The 19047-nt window shown below is 41.7% G+C and overlaps 1 long non-coding RNA gene across 2 annotated transcripts in view; it reads right to left on the bottom strand.

Annotated features, from left to right (window-relative positions):
• Window positions 1-7730: 7730 nt before the first annotated feature.
• LOC126503829 (uncharacterized) overlaps window positions 7731-19047 on the bottom strand; it is an 87847-nt gene continuing 76530 nt past the window's right edge. For both annotated transcript variants that reach the window (XR_007592410.1, XR_007592411.1), the window contains exons 9-11: window positions 16923-17134; window positions 8510-8669; window positions 7731-8402 (exon numbers count right to left, since the gene is read on the bottom strand). This is a non-coding gene — a long non-coding RNA (uncharacterized lncRNA). The remainder of the gene's footprint in view (window positions 8403-8509; window positions 8670-16922; window positions 17135-19047) is intronic.

The raw sequence follows: 19047 nt of genomic DNA, 5'->3' as shown, positions 1-19047 counted from the left end.
CTCTCTCTCTCTCTCTCTCACACACACACACACACACACACACACACACACACACACACACACACACACCTGTCCACATAACCATACTAAGCCATAGTTAAATCATTCCTCATAGCTCCTGATGGGTACACCTGCCAATTTGAGTCATTTGTTCTACCTGGGCTCTTACATTTTTTTAGAGGCATTAATGCTGGCCAGTAAACAATATTGTGCTCTGGGTAAACAGCTCAGAATTTTAGACCTCTTGCATTTCATCCAACATGTCATGAGCATCCTTCTCTCAGCATCAAGAGATAATTCTTTGGACACTTTGACACTCATTCTCATAAGGGCAGGGAGCTATTGACATTTTAGGGTGGTGTTGTATACTCCTATTCTTTTTAGCTAACTCATGGTTTCCACCATTTCAAGGACTGCTTTCCTTAAATATCCCAAGTCTATGGCCCTGAGTTCTGTCAGTAGAATGGTGACAAGCTACAAGTCCTCAGAAGGATAGTGTGGGGATGAGGGTTGGAAGCAGTGCTGAATTGGAATCTTGGGCTTCCTTTGACTTCTAAAATAATCAATTATTTCTAGAAAATTTCTTAAATTGAAAAGGTAAGGCAAAATGACTCAAAGGATGGAAATGACAGGAAGTTCAGAAGATCTGGCTAACTTTGTAGAAATCAGCCCAATGTTGACATTTAAGTAGTCAATGGAGCTCTCTGCATTTGACTTCTCCGAAGAGTAGGGTCAGCGTATCATATCTAGAAAGTACCTTGGTCACATGTGTGAAGACACACACACACACACACACACACACACACACACACACACAAATGAATATAACTTTTTTAAAAAATCTTAAGGCAACAGCTATGTAACCCAGACTGGCCTTGAATTTGTGTACCTGTGGCCCTCCAGGATTACAGGCCTATGTCACCTACCTGCCTGTTAACTTCTGATTTTGAATTTATTCCAAGAAGGACATGGATAAGATCTTGAATGGGTAAAGATATAGTCGAGCAAGGGTCTTAGGTGGGAAAAGGGAAAAAGCGAAGTTCTACGTGTGACAAGATGCACACTTAATTCCTACAGTGAGAACTGTGCTCATTTCGTTGTGGCAGTAAATAATCACAGGATCTGGAGTCCTGCATGCTAGGAATTTTCAGACACACAGTAACTCCAGCCAGTTTCTGTCTACCTGATGTGGATGCGATTCTAGGCTTTGGGGAAGAACAGTCATCAACAGAGACAGATTCATTCCTGGTCTCCTACCGCTTACGTTCTGCTCTGGCAGAACAACACAGAAAACAAGCAAACAGGTAAATATGTAGCAGTAGTATACCAGAGAAAAGTCGGTTTTATCCATGGAAAAGAGCCAATCTGGATAAGGAGTCTGGGATACAGAGGAGGGGCAGACACAATTTTATAAAAGGCAATCAGACCAAATATCACTGATAAGAGATTTCTGAAATTTTTATCTCAAAAGAGTCCTGAGGCAGTGAGACGTCATGAGACACGTAGGTAAGTGTCTCAGAAAATTAATCAGGGTGAGAAACCATACCATCAAAGGCTCTGAAGAAGAAGCCAGTTTGGTATATTCCCAGAATAAGATAGCATGAATAGATGAGCTGGGAGAACGTGGTAGATCAATTCAGAAAGATGCCTGACTGTAGGCCATGTGGAGGTATGGGTGACTTACAAGGATTTGGAACTCAAGCAAAGACCTATGAGCTTTCACTGTGAGGCCTAATTTTAAACTACAAATTGCTTGTGTATTCTCTGCTAAAACATACACCGCTGTAATTATATGTCTTGCCTAAAAGCATTTGGCATTGCTCGAACACAAGGATGGGAGGGAAGCTGACCGAATGCAATAACGAGTGTTACCTTAAATCAACTCTGCGTTCTTTCTGATAGGAACTAGAGGTCAAAGGCAAGGCTGGAAGGCCGGGCGGGGCATTACTATCTTTACCTGTGGTTGAACTACCACAGGTCTGTGAGTTTCCTTCAGAGGAGGTTTATAGGGGAAAAGGCCATCTAGTAGAAGGGTAACAGATATGCTTAAACCTGGCCCCACTTCACACTGCGGCCATCAGCATTTTCATGCCAACGACACTGGAATCTGTACTTTGTGTGACAACCCTCCCTAGATTCTAAGCCTTGGTTTAGAGTTCAAAAACCTGGATTTCATGCTCAAGGTTCATGTTCATTGTTACACACAGCGTTTCTAGGTCCTTGCTCTCCTATGTGGGTCTCCATCTCAGTCTGGAGTTTCAGACTCCTCTTCTGAAGGTGATTTTGGCAAAAACAATAGTAGAGAGTAAATCAGTGTGTGTGTGTGTGTGTGTGTGTGTGTGTGTGTGTGTGTGTGTATACATGTGTATGTGTGAATTTCATGAGGCTCTTTTCTGCTATGTGAAGCATGGCGTTAGAGTTTGTTCTACTAATCAAAGGAGAAGAGGATTCTGGATTCTTTATTTCATCTTCTTAGGAGATCCCACAAACCCACGGATTTGAATGTATTGGATAATGGCAACTTTCTTAAGCTACCCAAACCCAGAGCCCACGGATACTTTCTTCCATTAACTGTCATACAATCATTAGTAAGGTTTCTGATGAGCAGGACCATCTCATGGAGGGGCATGTCAATCACTCACGCTTTCCTGATGCATGATGTGCCTGCTGCTGGCACTAAAACCCTGGCAAGGGCAGGGGATATGTATCTATTCATTACCAAATGAGATTGCTTCTCTTTGGAACCTTCTGCTCTATGTACCTCTTAAATAGGAATATCCTCGGAGACATATTGCCAGTCCATAATCCCAACAGGCCAGTGACAACTGAGAATCTCTCCTTAAAGACAACTGTCTTTACTCCTCCAATTATTATAGTTTAGATCTAATCTCATAAAAGGAACGAAGAAAGAGGAGAGAGAGCGAGAGCGCATGCACACACAGGGGCACACAAACACTTGGCTCTCCTTGAACTCACGGGTACTGTGACAGCTCAGACTCATCCTACCCTGCAGGGTAACAGCTAATTGCAGCCCACTGAGGCCCAGCAGTCATTAATTAAGCCGACAGTGTCCATTCAAATCGGCTCTCTGCTTCTAATGATACTTGTGAAGATTTTTACAAGTAAATATTTTCTCTAGGGTAGAATGTTTTACATGTTGGAAAAATTTTCAAGAACCATTCATAAAGCCTTTCATAAATTTCTTGACAAGTGAATTTCAAATCTTTGACTCTGACCTATGGAAATGTGGCTGTTGCTCTACCTTCTAACAGATATCCCCTCCCCTCAATTCTAGGGAACTTCCCTTGTGCCGAGCTCCATATTAAGCTTGTCTGTGGTATTCATCTTGAGTGGCCAAGTGCTCCTAAGCTCTCTTCAGATGCAGGTCAGTATGGACAGGGGTACACGTTATTCCTCTTTTCCTTTAACAACCATGTTTCTCATGTGACTTAGTCTTTAACTCTTTTAGTCTTCCTATAATTCTCAGGGTCTCTTTCCCCTCCTCTCTTCCTCATTTCTTCTTTTTCCATACACTGGCTTACAACTTTTTGGACATCTCATAAATTTTGGGGCCATTAAATAGGAACCGCACGAAGGGTAGTCATGAGATTTAAAGGGAAAACTTGGTGATAATAAAAACACCCTGGATGCAAATGAAGTAGCTCTGGCTCTTACCAGATTCTGCTTTGATAGCAAAACACGTAGATTACTGTGGAATTTTTAAAAGTCTCATTATGTGTGCTCTTTCAAAGTTCTTTTCCTTACCCACAATGATTCTACAGACTTTAGTGCCTTTCAAATTCTAATTTTTAGTTATTCTAAGTAACTAGATAAATGATCATCAGACTTACAATTATCACAGCAATTTCCCCCCACTCACTGGCAGGCTACAAGGAATAAGGGGATCAGTCTCTATATCACGGTCAGGAAATCTCTTCTATGACGTATTTGCCCCCTTTAACAGTCAGAGATTTATAAAATGCAGGGCACTATCTCATCGTACAGAGGAAGCAGAGAGACAAAAGATTAAAAACACAAATAAGGTTTTATTAGAATTCTCTTTTAAAAATCCAGAATGAATATGCAGTTCGATAGTCAATGCTAAGCAGTTCAAGCAAAAAATATAATAATAATAATAATAATAATAATAATAATAATAATAATAAGCAGAGAGCAGAAAGGGTGAGCATAGTTTGAGAGTGCATCTTATACAATCCGGGTAAAAGGTAAGGAATTAAAGCATAGGGAAAGGAGTCTTTCCTTGAAGTCGTTTCTTTCTCAAAGGTCCGGCTTAGATCCTCAGGTGGTGTTCTAGACAGACTAACATCTGAAGGAGGAACGGGTACAGGACAGGGAGAGAGAGGAACAGGAGGAGGGAGGAAGGGAGAAAAACTAATATTTCCATGAGCTTTTTAAAACAGAGTCAAGGTCAAACAGTTAGACAAAGTATAGAGCTGTCATTTCATTTAATCCTGATAACAAAACTGGCCCACCCCCACCCCCCATTCTAAAGATATAGAAAGAGTCCCACTGTTTAACTCACATGCCCCAGTCACATAGCTGACTTGATGAAGATATCAGAACCCCCTCCCCTCTCCAAAGGCTCAAGGGCCCCTCCACTACACCACACCTGTAAAAGGAAGACGGCTCTCACGTGATCTTTAGATCTACGTATGGAGCTAGCCCATTCGAGGTATACCTTTTCTTTTTTATTATTTTTTTGGAGATTGGGAGTAGAGAAATCTGGACCATATTCCCAAGAGAACAAACCTGGTTTGTCTATTTCTTCTCGGTTTCAGAAGAAAGACCTCAAAAGTTGTCAGGGGGGAAAAAAAAGAGTCACGGAAGGGTTGAACGCTGCCTACAAGGAGAATGGGCTATTACGATTTTCCCAGAGTATGTTCGTTAGTAGGAAAAACGGAGGAGCAAATGCATGAGAGACAGAAATGCGCCAAGTCAGATGTGCATGTTACTCGGTGGTCAGGAAGATGGAAAAACTCTCGCCACATCCATTCCTCAGCTGTCAACGCCTAAAGATGAAGACACTCAAGGAACACACCGACAGGGTAGCAGAGCTGTCCACTAGCTCACGTCTCCAGCACGCTCCAAGGCTACAGTTCTCTATCCTGATGATGGCCCCTTCTGAGGTGATGCGTTTTCACAATGTATTTCATGGCTTCCATCCCTACATGAGACTTCATTACAATCACATAGGAATAAAAAGCCATAAAGCACTAGAGTGAATGGATCTCGGTCGGATGTGAAACTTATTTTCTTCACACGACTTCACAACCATTCCTAAGCCAACCAATCATTTCACGCTACATTAGAGAACATTTTAGGCTGCGTTGTAAGGGACACAAAGCACACTTAAATTGTAACATCGCAAATTAACAAGATTTTATCCTTCAATGACATTCTTAGCTACAAGGACCAGAAGAAACAAGACCAGGAGACACTCAGTAACATTCAACCATAGAATGTCATCAAAAACAAAGGGACACTGGGGAGAATTCCTGGAGAAAAGCTCATCACTTGGACATTGAACTTGGAAACACACAAGGAGAGACAGAAGACAGACAAATCACTGTACAAACTGAAGCCAGGAGAATTATTTCAAACCTCCTGCTTCTCCTTTCTTCCACAGGATGCTTTCTTACACACTCACTGTCTGTGTTCAGATGTTTTGTGTGGTACCAAGTGGAAAGGAGGATCCCTAAGACCTGTGTGTGCTGTGTCATCAATAAGCGACCTACATCCAAATAATCAAAAAAAAAAAAAAAGAAAAGAAAAGAAAAGGGAAGGAAGGAAGGAAGGAAAAAAGGAAGGAAGGGAATTAGGGAGATTGCTGGCCGATGAAACAGTTTGAAACTTTGGATGTATGGTTGAAACTGGCTTGTNGAAGGAGGGAAGGAAGGAAGGGAGGGAGGGAGGGAGGGAGGGAGGGAGGGAGGGAGGAAGAATAGAAGGAAGGACCAAACTCAGCATCAATGGTCCACAAGAGCTACCTGCCTGTCTGTAGCCATTCACAGAGGTTGAGGGCATCCCCACCCTTTTCTAAGGAAACAAGTTTCCAACTAAGCCAGAAACAATGCTGGGTGCTGAAGCTGCTCAGTGATCTAAGTAACACACATCCAAACTCCAAGAACATTTCCCGTGCTGCATTTAAGTGGCTTTGTCCCCAGTATTATAAAGAGACTTACGCGTGGCTGAACCAAAACCCCGAAAGCTTGATGTTTGAATTTTCCATATTTTTCTAGCCTTTCAGAATATATCTGAGGTTCCTATCTACCAACTCCAGAAGCAGCAGCATTCCACCCTATCACCAATTGGCCTCTGCATTTGAAAAAACAAATTGTGCTGTTGGAATTCAACTACTAACCACTTAAGTTTTTTTCCTTTAGGGGTAAAATGCGACTCAAGCTATTTCTACCTAGAAATCACTATAATGAAGTTTTGGTTTCTATGAATCGCAAGGAGCCTGGGAAGAGTTAAATGAAAGGAAGTGCATACATAAATTCAGTTATCATGCACGAACATGCAAATAAATGTTTTACGTGCTGCCTCTGAAACTCCGGTTGATGTTCATTAATCTCAGGTTGCACTTTTGGAAGGAGAAAGACATGCTAATTGGGTCCAGATTAATGCACTCCCAAACCTCTCCAATTTGTTTTTAGGTGAGGGTTAAATGATACGTCTTCAAATAAACACAGCTGTTCTGCCTCCACCTCTACCTCTGGGCTTCAGGTCCTCCCTCCTTCCCCAGCTGGCGATCCCTCTGCCTCACTCCACTCCCAGGTGCCTCCACTCTCCAACGCCCACCAGCTGACTCATCCTCTCTACTGAGCCTCTTGTTCTTTTACAGAAGGTACAGAAGGTACCAAAGAGGCCTGCCTTGTTTTTCTTTTTTTTTTTTTCTTTTTTGGAAGCACCCGGAAGAATGACCCCTTTTCTTAGACACTTCAATACCTTCCCTTTCATCAGGAACCCCCACACCCCACAAAGGGGATCATCCAATCTTGGACCCAAATGCTGCTCAAATAGTGGCACCAAACACATATATCAGTGGGAACACAGCCTGGCATTTTCTCAGCTAATGCATTCTTTCTACCCGCCTTTGCCTTGGCCCTCTGCAGCAGGCTAGAAGGGGTAGTTTGAAAGACTCGGGGGCACAGGATTGCTAGGAGCCAAAATTGCTTAAGGTTGGCATGGCAATCCTGGGACTTGCTTGTGTGGGCAAACAAAGACGGAGACCAACGTTGTCTTTGCTGCATTCTTTCTCTGGGACTCACAAAGACCCTGGCCTGTCCCTGTCCCTACCAAAATTAGCCTTAAAAGAAGAAAAAAAAGCTATGATTTATTTGTTCGCTTACTTGATGAAACATTAACTTGACCCACAAAAGAAATGACATATTTGGCGTGGGGGGTAATCATGAAAGTAATGACAGTCTTGGTGGAGTAAATAAGTATTTTTCTTGGATCTAATCTTTAGAAAAAATGCAAACAAGAAGAGCTGCAGTGTCCTGAGAATGAAGTCAGGGATTTTTTTTTTAAACAAATAAAAATCCAGGGGTTAAAGCAGCCATCATCAAGGAGGAGGCTTCAAACTAATTTGACACTGAAAGTGATGTTCAATTTGAATCCTGGTTGTTTGGTTACGTGATAACTCCTACCCAATTGGTGCCCTCCCTCTTGGTATGACTTGAAAACAATGGGATACTTTAATATATATATATATACTTTTTCCAAAAATCAAATGAAAGTCTTGGGTCCAATCTTTTGGGATCCTATCATTTGGCTAATTCTCCCAACATACATTCATGACAGAGCGGAGACAAGAACAAGAACACATACATACACAGAGACATAAACTACTGGGCATGCCACACAGCATAGCACTGCACATGGAGACAGACGGCTGGGGACAGCATGGGGTTCAGAGAGCCTTGCCACCTAAATTGATTTTTGCATATTTATAAATGTAACACTAGTCATCATAAATAACAGCAAGGGCGAGGCCAATATTAAATCTGTCAATGTCCTCACAAACGCCCTGAGCGTTGCTTGGATGGGAAATACACTTAGGATCGTATTTGCTCCTGGAAGAGAAAATGATTATACGCTAAGCAAACCCTAAGTACAAGCTACAGATATTCACCTCATGAAGCCATTCCTCAACTAGCCCCTTGGCACTCGCTGGAATTAATCGCGGCACGAACTCTACTTTCTCATTTTCTGCTGCCTCCATGTGGGTAATTTCCTTCTCATGATTAAAAGTGAGCTTGGCAGATCCTTCAAAATGTGGTTTAAGGTGTGGTCGGGCTCCAAGTGCATCCTTTGTCTAAGGCAGGATTCTAAGGACGGGACCTTTAGACGGGCAGGTCTTGTCAATATTCACGTACCTGAAAAGATTGTGTGCTATTTTTTAAAGGCAGACTTTATAGATATCTTTATAGAGACATATTTTTGTACGAACACATGCAACTGAGAGATGAAACAAACTGTTTACCTTTGAAAACAGAGGCAGGGTTTTCTCTTCCAAATAATCGCTCCAGCCTTTCTGAATGTCATCCAGAAGCGAGTCTGCCTCCTCCAACTTCTCCAGCATCTGAGGGGAGATAACCCTTGTAGTATTGGCCTCTTTCCCTGGCCCCTTCATTATTAGCCTCCTGGTGGGCGAGAGAGAATACAGTGGCTGTAACAACCCTACTCCATACAACAGGCCCGCTCTCTCTTTTAAATTGAAAATCCCCTTATTACAAAACAAGGGGTGCTCTTTCTCCTCTACCTTTAAGGAGGAATACCACATTCATCGCTTCTTACAAAAAACGCAGCTGCTTTGTAAGCTACAGATAAATAGAATGTGCTAGGCGGTAATTCGGCTCAGTCTGAATGCATTATTTTCCAAGACACTTTGGCAAGGGGCTTTTTATTATAAACTGGAAGGAACAAGGAACGTCCTTTCTCTCCTAATTATGGATGCGTTTTGTTCCCAGCTATTAACCTACACTGTCAGATTGATCTTCTTTTGCTGTAGCCAGTTCAATACATCAACATTTTTTTTTTCCTTTTCCTGGAAAATTAGAGGGCTAATGATTAAGTCTTCATGAACTTTAATGATGAAAATAAAATTAGCACAAGAGAAAAGCAGATGTGCTGAAACCAAACGTCCACAATGGGCTGTCTGCGGAGACCAAGGGAGCAACAAACCTTGTTTTGACACCCAAAGTTAAGAGCAACAGGCTTGAGTTGCAAATTTGAACTCATTTAATTGTAAGAAAAGTAAGACTTTGCAGCCATCTTGCCATGTTGGCTTGTGTAGAAAGCGAGAGGGGACAGGCATACACCTAAGAGCGCTATTTCTGCCGAGAGTGTCCCACCCACCGTCTGTGTTGATTGCTTCCTAGTTCAGGGTGGGTGACAACTGGACACACTGACAGCTATTCCCATGTTTCCTTCTGACCCCAGCAATGGATTAATGAGCTAATGCAGGGGAAACTCTGGCAACGTTATCAACATGAGCCTTCACTGTGCTGTTTCAACCTCGAAGATAAACATTGAGAAACACAAAAAATCGTGAGTTCCTAATACTATCACCAAAACCAAACCCAAAAATAGAAACACCAAGAAACTCCATTAACCTAGGTTCTGGTTCAATTCTGATCCCAATGCTGCTATTTCTGAATATAATGTTACACCCAACCATGGCAGAAGTGCTCTCGGTCTATAGGGATATATTGCCTTGCCAAGGGGGAGGATCCCACAGGGTGACAGCGGGGTTCCAATTAAGGCAAAATAAATACTGCTGGAGCCTGACAGCAAGGGGAGATTACCAGCCGATCACAGCACAAGGGCAGGTGTGTGGCTCTGAAACCACAGGCTGAGCAGTGTTGTCAGCAAGCAAAGGGCTGAGGAAGAGCTGGGTGTGACAGGCAGTTTGAGAGTTGATTTATGCCTGTTTGCTCACATTATTTTGAGTGTGTTTCCAGGAAGGTTGATAGTGGCAGCCAATGGGGATCTTGTGCAAAGTGTACAGTCTTTCCTAAACCCTGGATCGAGACTGTATGCATATTTAAGAGACCTCAAACCCAAGGGGAGAGAGAAGGAGGGAACAAGCGAGGGAGAGAGACACTTTCAAATTCTACATTTGCATTTAAAACTATGCTGGCTCTTTCTATGTAGATCTGACATTGTTTTTAAAGGGCTGTATTTGTTTCTAGCAAAATGGTGACTGGATTTTCCAAGCACTCTCTTTAGAAAGAATGTGTGTGCAGTGAGTGTTGGTGACAGCCTTCAAGATCCAGCCACTCTGATTAAATTTGAATCAGGTTCCCATCTGATGTGTCTGGGAACACACAATGTGCTGGGCAGGTGCCCACCCTGGCTTAAAGCCTAAGCGATGCCGTGGCAACCTGAAGAGTCCCAGTTCACCCTGATAAATAATGGAGCCCTGTCCCTGAGCCACATCGTGGAGCATTTAGACATTGTCATAATAGGAAAATTGAATCCCTGAGCGTCGATATTTCCATTGAGCGGACAGCACAGTAATAAGCCTGGCTTTGCAATAAAGACTGTTTGTTTTTGTTACAGAGATGTTGGAGGCAAATAGAAAACAAATTCTCATTTGTATGTTTGAATGAATGTAATATTCCAAGATATCCTGATAGGCAAACATTATTCAAATAGAAATAGTTGCTCACAATAGATAGATAGATAGATAGATAGATAGATAGACAGACAATGGATAGATAGATAGATAGATAGATAGATAGATAGATAGATAGATGATGGATAAATAGATGGATGGCTGGATGGATAGCTAGCTAGATGATGGATGGATGGATAGATAGATAGATGATGGATGGATGATGGATAGATAGATAGATGATGGACGGATGGATAGATGGATAGATAGATAATGGATAAATAGATAGATGGATGATGGATGGATGGATGGATGGATGGATAGCTAGCTAGATGATGAATGGATGGATAGATAGATAGATAGATAGATGATGCCTGAGCACACTCTTGCTTCAAATTGTTTCCCATACTCCTGCCCCCTTTACCCTGGGTAGATATCAACACAAACAGAGATGGGCATGTGAATGCACTCTTGGCCACCATTAAATCTGGTACTCTACTGAAGGCAATTCTCTGACAGATCAAGCATGGGAGCCCCACTTTTAAAAAAAGGGATGCTTCAACATTCTAGCTTTATTCTGTTCTCTTTTTGGAAAAAGAAAAAAGAGAAAGAGACATAAGACAAAGAAAGAGGGGGAGATGTGGGAAGAAGGGAAAGAGGGGCGCGGAATCAGGAAACATGGATATGTCTGTGACTCAGAACAGCTGAGTGACTTTTGTTCTTTTCCATGTAAAAATAATCCTCTTTCTGCCCCCTCAAAACAAATCCAGTTGCAAACTCTCTAGGCTCAATTCCTTCCCTTTGTGTGGGACCGTTGTCCCTGTCTTACCATCTATGATATGCCTGACAGTTACTTTTTATGAAACGTTAGTATTGTCCTTGGCATTGTTATTTAGGTTTCCTTTCCCCTGTGTGCCTCTTCCTCTAAAAGTTCCTTTTTCCCTCCCCCAACATTTCTAAGGACACCCAGTCAAGTAGGCGAACACAGTACAAATTCACCCCACTTTAAATCTGATCGATTCCAAACACTTCCCTATTTCAGTGGCAAGTCTATTTAGTGACTTCATTTTATTTACCAGTCCTGAAGATAGACAAGAATGATGTCTTAGGAATGAGACAGAGGCATGACTCAGTAGAGTGACATGCACTCTGTGTTCCCATAGACGAGGCACAGCCAAGTTTCCAATGATGGTAAAGAAAGCATCCATGGGGAGAAAATGGGTTCTCTGGGCTGTGTTATTGCTGCCTTTTATCCTCCAATTCAGTGTGGTGTGCATGCCTCCCACATGGCTAGACACACCTATACACACAAAGACCCACATGCACACCTACATTCACACACTTTGGGTGTGCGTTAGCTCCCTCCGGAAATCAATCTGCTTTAACTACATGTGAAATCCTTTACTCTCCAGCTGGTGATAAGACACTAGTCTTACTTCAAATAGTGGGTGGATAGGAATCCTACTTTTTTATGTCGTCTCTTCTGAAGTGCCAGCTGACTGTGTCCAGGTTGTCAATGGACACTGAACACCACTACTAAGAATTCAGTTCCAAATGACAAAATAGCAGCTTGCACTTAAACACACTCTGAAGACCATGGATTTATTTTATGCCCCTCCCCAAATTAGGCATTGTTTTTAAATGGAAAAGAAAGCCATATATTATGGATAATTTGATGATGAACTTTGGTATAAATCCACGTGATCTAGTTTTTGAAGAACAATATCCATTGCTAGAAATAGGAAAACAGATCCCTTCATCCTCTTCCCCAAAGCCTGCTTTCTAAACAGGGTTTTCTAGAACCACACAGCTTTATGAAGCCATAGATCTGATGTCATCAGGTTCAACAAACTACTGTACAAGAAAGGAGAGACTCTAAGATGTGCAACTTGAAAAAAACTGTCCTCCTCCTGGTAGCTGTTGGTCAAGGGCCTCACCTCTGGGCACCACAGATCATTCCAGCCAAGAGTCTACTCTCTACAGAGAGCAAGAAGGGACAAGGGATGGGATGACAGAACAGAGTGAGCTGTTGGATTGGGAATGTCCTAGAACTCCAGAGGCCCATGCCCTATGGGAAGCCATGAGTCTGAAAGCTTCAGAAGCTCTTGACTTCTTGCCAAGGCTTCTGGACATCAGGAGCTTTCAAGAGGTTGAAAAAAAACACTAATGTCCCCAGCTTCTGTTTTCCGTTCTCCTTTAAGGAGAACAGTGAAGAATGGGACCACTCAGCTGCCTTTTTAACATGTCACACTTGGGTAATTCCCTTCCTTGCCAAAGAGCTTGTCCGTTCCATTTGGACTCATGGAAGAAAAGCAAAAATTGATTCAGAACAAAAGAAACTCCCATGTTTTTGCTTCCTTTGTATTTTTTTTAAAAGAGTGCCCACAGTGTAGTTGAAAAAGTTTTTTTTTTTTTAATAAAGCCCACTGAGGGAACAAATCACACAGGTAAAAACCTGAGATTTAAGAAGAGAATGAAATTTAAAAGCTAATTAAATTCAACAAGGGCTTCTCAAAGGACTACATAATCAAATTCGTCTCAGGTTAACATTTGGTTTTTGAAGGGGGCAGCATGTGGAAATCCGACATGGTTGTAGATTCCATACTGTGGTAAAAGAGAACAAAATCTGAGATGGAGTGGACAAAAAGATGAGATGCATGGGTTTCTGTACAGACTTGATGCCAGGGTCAGGATGCAAGGAAGAGAGAAGTTCCAGCTCCGGAGGAACTAAATTTGAAGGCAGACGGTAAAATGGATTGAACCTTATTACCTCGAGTCCCTGAGAAATTCCCGAGACAGTTGGATGCAATTTGAAAAGGTCAGAAAAATATTTCCCGCACACCACTGCTTCATGCTTTAAGGGTGTATGTGCGTGAGATGCCGACTCTCATCATTTTTTATTGACTTTGCTTTCTAGAGACGGACAGACGGTCTGGGAGACAAGACCAGCAGATAAGAGAAAGGCAATCTTACAAATGAAAACCTCTCTGACTCTGTTCTCTGGCTGGTGACTGTGAAAAATTCCAAGTCTTGCCCATTTGAAGAGAAATCTCTCCATCTTCCCTCTGCGGGCTGATGAAATGGAAGGGCAGCACCGGGAGGCACCAGCGTAACTCGACTGTGGCTGTTTCCCGGTAATTGCTCTTTAGTTCACTTCTACTATATGCTAAGCACAGGGAAACCCATGTTTACTTCGGGGAAATGATTAAGACGAAATGCCAGCAAGTGCAACAGCGTGCGAGCACCAGCTTTCTGCCACTGTAGATTTGGAGGGTGGTTGCAGGGAAGTGGGAAACCCACGGGAGAGAGTGAAATTAAACAAAGCATAACCAATCTCCATTGACAAGACTATCCTACTAAATATTCGACTGTCATTAAAATCTTCCCCAAGACAAAGGGAAAACGAAGATTTCTCCCTTTAAATGAGATTGGTGTACAATAAGAACCTTTGTTAGCAAATATATTTGTGGGTCTTTTTTTTTTTTTTCCTTTTCTGCCTCTCCTTTTTTGTGGGCATCCAATTAGAAGTTAAAGCTGACTTTTCATTACAGAATGCCACGATCCTTTACAGTGCTGCACAGTTTTAATTAGCATCTGACTTCTCTTTCTGTGGGGAAGTGAACCCAATCCTGTTTACTCTTATTTAGAAGCAGAGATAAACTTTTTAAGGGCCTGAGACCTGTCTGCATGCCTTTCTAAGATGTTCAGGACCCACGGGGGCATCTTGACAGCTCACTAGAGTCTTTCATCCAGCAGGCCATCGTTTCCTATGGACAGCCTTCATGCTAATCAGTTAGTTCTATAGCCCTGTTACCTACAGACCACCACAGCCAGCAACCAAGGGGGCCAATCGCAAGGAGGCTTTGCATAATGTCAAGTGCCCTTCACAAAGGGATGGAGCAAGCTCATTAGTTGGACATCTGGATGCTTGGCAGCGAGGGCAGGAAGTTCTTGCTTGTAATTGCCTTTCTTTCAGGATCACCTGAATATTTGGTATTGGTTAGTGATAAGCAACAAAATTTGATGACATTTTTAAATTTCTACCTTATGTTTAATAAAGTTCATAGGTCACACTAGACCTTTGTGATCTAGGCCTCCACTAGATCACGTTTAACATTTTTATTTTTTACCATTTTACTTGCAGAAGTGTTTAGCATCCATCTCCTTATACAGTTAATATCACTCGAGAAAAGTCCAAGTCTCTTACCTGTGAATATCATTAATAGCAAAAAACCAAATCATTCATATTAAAATAGCAATGATAACAGAAGATAATATTTAATAGTATTGTCTATTGAGCATCTACTGTGGGGCGCATTCAAAAAACACATTGTCCAAGTCCTATTGAGTTCTCACAGATAATTTCAGCAAACTGAACTCAAGAATGGGGCTGAGGGAGGCCAGGAGATTTGAACATGTGAGGGTATTCAAGCTGGGACTCAGACCAAGGCTTATTTATTTTCCCAAAGCTTGAAGCTTCAAACCGTGTTCCACAGGCAGGGCAGAGACAGGAAGGCTAGTCTCCAGTCACATTGCACCTTGCACACCCTGAGGAGTGTGCTGAGCCAACTTTACTGCTCTCGGGGAGTGAAAGCCGGGGCCTCTGAAACTTTACCTCAGCTCCAGCAATTGTAGACAAACTGTGTAGCTCTCTCTGTTTCCCGTGCTTGAGGAACTCAGCTCACAAGGAATACAGTACAATCCTAGCCGCGTTCTTAATCGGGGTGTGTGCTTCGTGCTTCAGAAGCAGCAGCTGCTAAATGCTGGCGCCTAATGACACACAGATTGTTGTCCTTATTTGGGTTATGTTTGAGTTATTCACTGAAAACATTCAAGGCGATGAGAAGAAAGGACTTATTCACTGGAGCTATATTAGGGCTACTGTGGTAGTTTCATAAATCATTCTTGAGTCCCAACTTTCAAGGGGAAATGTGCAGCTATTTTGTGATTGGGTAAGTAGGTAGAATAAAATGATAACAATGATGGGTCCCTGGAGTTTACCACATAAAATAATAACACAGGTCTTTGACTGCAGCAAAATGCATTATACATTGTCAGATTGCAACAGAATACTATTTTATCATTACTGGACAAACATTTGTTATAGCTGCTTTACTAACATAGCCCCAGCAATGGTTCATCTTGTTTATAGAGATTGTGGCTAAAAATGTGGAAATAGTGCTTGGCTGTCTGGCAAGCTATCTTGTTGTTCTTGTAGCTATCGTCACCTGCCTTTTGTTGGCTTCCTCTCTCTCCATACTCCATTTGAAGAGTTTCCTTAAGGTATCTGGTCTCTTACTAGAAAGGGACCTTTGTCCCCCCAAGCCTGAAAAGATACTTTCTTACTGAACAAAGGTGTCTTGGAACTCAAGGGCCATTAAAATAAGCCAGTCAGGAGAAGACATTCTAACAGATGGGTTGCAGTTCTGGCAAAACTCTGTTACCAGTAAGGACTTAAAGTGGGAACATAGAAAATACAGAAAGGCGTTCAGGCACAGCTGATGGAAGGTGCAGAGAGAAACAGGTGAAGAAGAGGCTGATCACAGAATGAACTTGAATCTGCAGGATGGCTACCCCCTCTTCCCTGCAGTATATCAGGCACATTGCTTTTCTCCAGTACAGAACAAGACTAAGAACAATGTGGAGAGTGTACTAGGACATTCTGGTCCTCCCAAAGTGCTTGGAAACAAAAGGAGTCCAATTTCCACCCAGGAAGGAGTGTAGAACACTATCCCCAATTGTCTACATTCGATACGTTTTGTTGAGGAATTATGTATCAAGCCTATTTATCTTCAGAAGAGGAACATCCTGAAAAATGTTATAAAGACAGGCTAATCAAATAATTTCTTTTCCAAATAGCAATTTGCTGTTAAAACAAATGACAATTTCACAGAGAAAATCTCCATCATGAAAGTACTGGAAGAAACATCAAGCTAGCTTCTTGCAGGAGTTTTTGTCCTGCTTTTATTTATTTATTTATTTCTACTTTTCCTAGTCCTTCCTGTATGCACAGTCTCAACTGCAGGCATCAACACTACCATATCACAATTAACTGTTTAGAAAGAATGCTAAAAAAAATATGGCACACAATTAAAACACCATACTATAGCAAGAGAAACAGTAATACATTCCAGACATGGCAGAGAGATAAAACCAGCCCTTTCCTCCTCCTGGACCACGCAGAGTAATTTAGTGGTTTCTCAAAGTATCTTATTAGATTTCTATTTTAATCATACTTCCATTACTTCAATGTCAGAATGTTAAATGCTTTGTGTACCTGGCCGTCTTTCTCAAGAGGACTGTGGTAGGATGAGAACCCGAATGTTAGCCCAGTCCATTTTCTGTGAATTAGCAGGTTCTCCAGAGCATATTATTTCTTGTGTTGGGAAAAAAAGCGTGGCTTAAATTTTTCTGAATAAATTTTCAAAATCAAATTTGAAAGTTTTTCATGAGAGATGATCCTCCCTGGTGGGTGATGTGGAGCATAACCTGAGGGGCAAACATGAAAATAATTAGCATAAAATGTATTAGCATATAGATGCCTTTGAAATAATAAACAGCAGAAAACCCCAGTGCTTATCCCCAAAAGAAAGGGATGAGAAGATACGAAATTAATGTATTCTTCTTGCATGATGACTCTAGCTTGAAAGCCAAAATGCAGATTCTCATTCCGTGATGGGTGCAATGACCAGGGAGATGGGGAAGTGACTCCCAGCCCTGAACTCTGATTTCTTTGCTTTATTTGGCCATTATCACCATATGACTACTCTTTACTTACCTTTTTGCTGGTACTCCCTACCACTTTTCTTCAATTAACAAAAACTAAACCAAATATCTTCCATTTACTTCCTTTATAAGCCATCAGGTACTGAGACGTAAATCTTACATATTTTTTTCAACTCCCTTCTCTTACCTGCCTTTCCCCAGGTTTCTTGATGGCATATCAAATGCTGGAATTGGTGATTCTGTTACCAAGAGGACAGGGGAGCCTAGCTTGAAACTGGGATAATAGTCTGTGTTTTTATTAGCAATGGTCCATGAACTCAAGCTAATTCGTTTTTATATCTTTAATAGAGGTTACTTCTGAGACAGTAGCACGGTATAGGCTGGCATGGCAGTGGACCATGTTCTTTGTAACCAGTCCCATTTTCAAATCAGTTGAAGCTCACTTTGGGAAAGATGTCTTAACACGACTAGCTCAGTCATCCCTTTTATAAGACAGGTAAACTTTACACATCAGAAAGGCTTTTATGTCAGGTGTAGGGTACACAGGCAATCTAGGCTCTGTATCTCTGTTTACCTTCTTCAGCAGGTGATGAAGATTCCACGTTTTGTGATTTTAGAGTTTAGCAAGTTAAATGCCATCCCACTTAACTTGTGTGTATTTAATGACATTAAGGAAAGATACCATAAAGGACAATGGATTTATCACGACATGACACATGACATTATACAAATCTACTCCCACCTCAAAAAAGAAGTCAAGGAAATAAAGATCACAAAGCTAAAATTTATCCCGTAGAAGCAGGAACGCGACCTCTAATTGAACTTTGTAACAACTGGCAGAAGTTTAGGTCTCTCTCATACAGTGCAATAGAAAGAATTAAGGATTCGCCAACCATGCTTTGCCTAAATCAAGGGACACAGATAAGTCCCTCAAGCAAGAATCATGGTGCAGAGTTGAAACACAATGGATCCGTATCTCAACTGCAATGCATTATTTTGATTTATTTAGTTTTGAGACAAGGTCTCACTGTATATCCAAGACTGGTCTGGAGTTCTCTATCTAGCCCATGCTGCCCTTGAAATCTTCAGCTTTAGGGCCATAGGACTGTACCACCATGCCTGGGCATCAATAGAGCACTTGGAACCCCGAGAAAGGGCATTTCCACCAAAATATCACTTGGCTTTCTGACTTTGCCATCAATTTGGAACCTCCAGTGGATGGTGACTGCTTCACAAATGTGAGTCTTGGCCTCCTGACATGAGGAAGGGGGAAGGAGACACACACTGGCCAATAACAAGATTCTATGGATGGCGGAAAGTCAGCCTTGGTATATGTCTCTGTTTTCTGCACAGCTCTGGTCTCATGCCGTTCACATTTGAAAACTGCTGCTAGGCAGTTAATAATTTTAGATAATCTGTTACTATCATTCATAGGCTCACACACCCTGTGAATGCTAGTAACAGATTATCTAAAAAAAGAAACCACGAAATCAATCTCATTAATAAGGGATCTAGAGAATATGTTTTATAGATATATGTATAGGTATATATTAAGACTTGTGCAATGAAACCTACATAATAGCAAAAGAAACTGAAGGAAGCATCAGGTTTTCCATGTTATTATAATGCACATATTGCCCAAAGTGTTCTACAGATTCAATAAAAATTCCTATCAA

Source organism: Alexandromys fortis, unplaced genomic scaffold (genome assembly GCF_014885135.2).
Source record: "Alexandromys fortis isolate MF-2015 unplaced genomic scaffold, M_Fortis_MF-2015_v1.1 scaffold_50, whole genome shotgun sequence".
NCBI lineage: Eukaryota > Metazoa > Chordata > Mammalia > Rodentia > Cricetidae > Alexandromys > Alexandromys fortis.
Note: the sequence above shows the minus strand (reverse complement) of the source record. Positions and strands in the feature narration are given on the sequence as shown.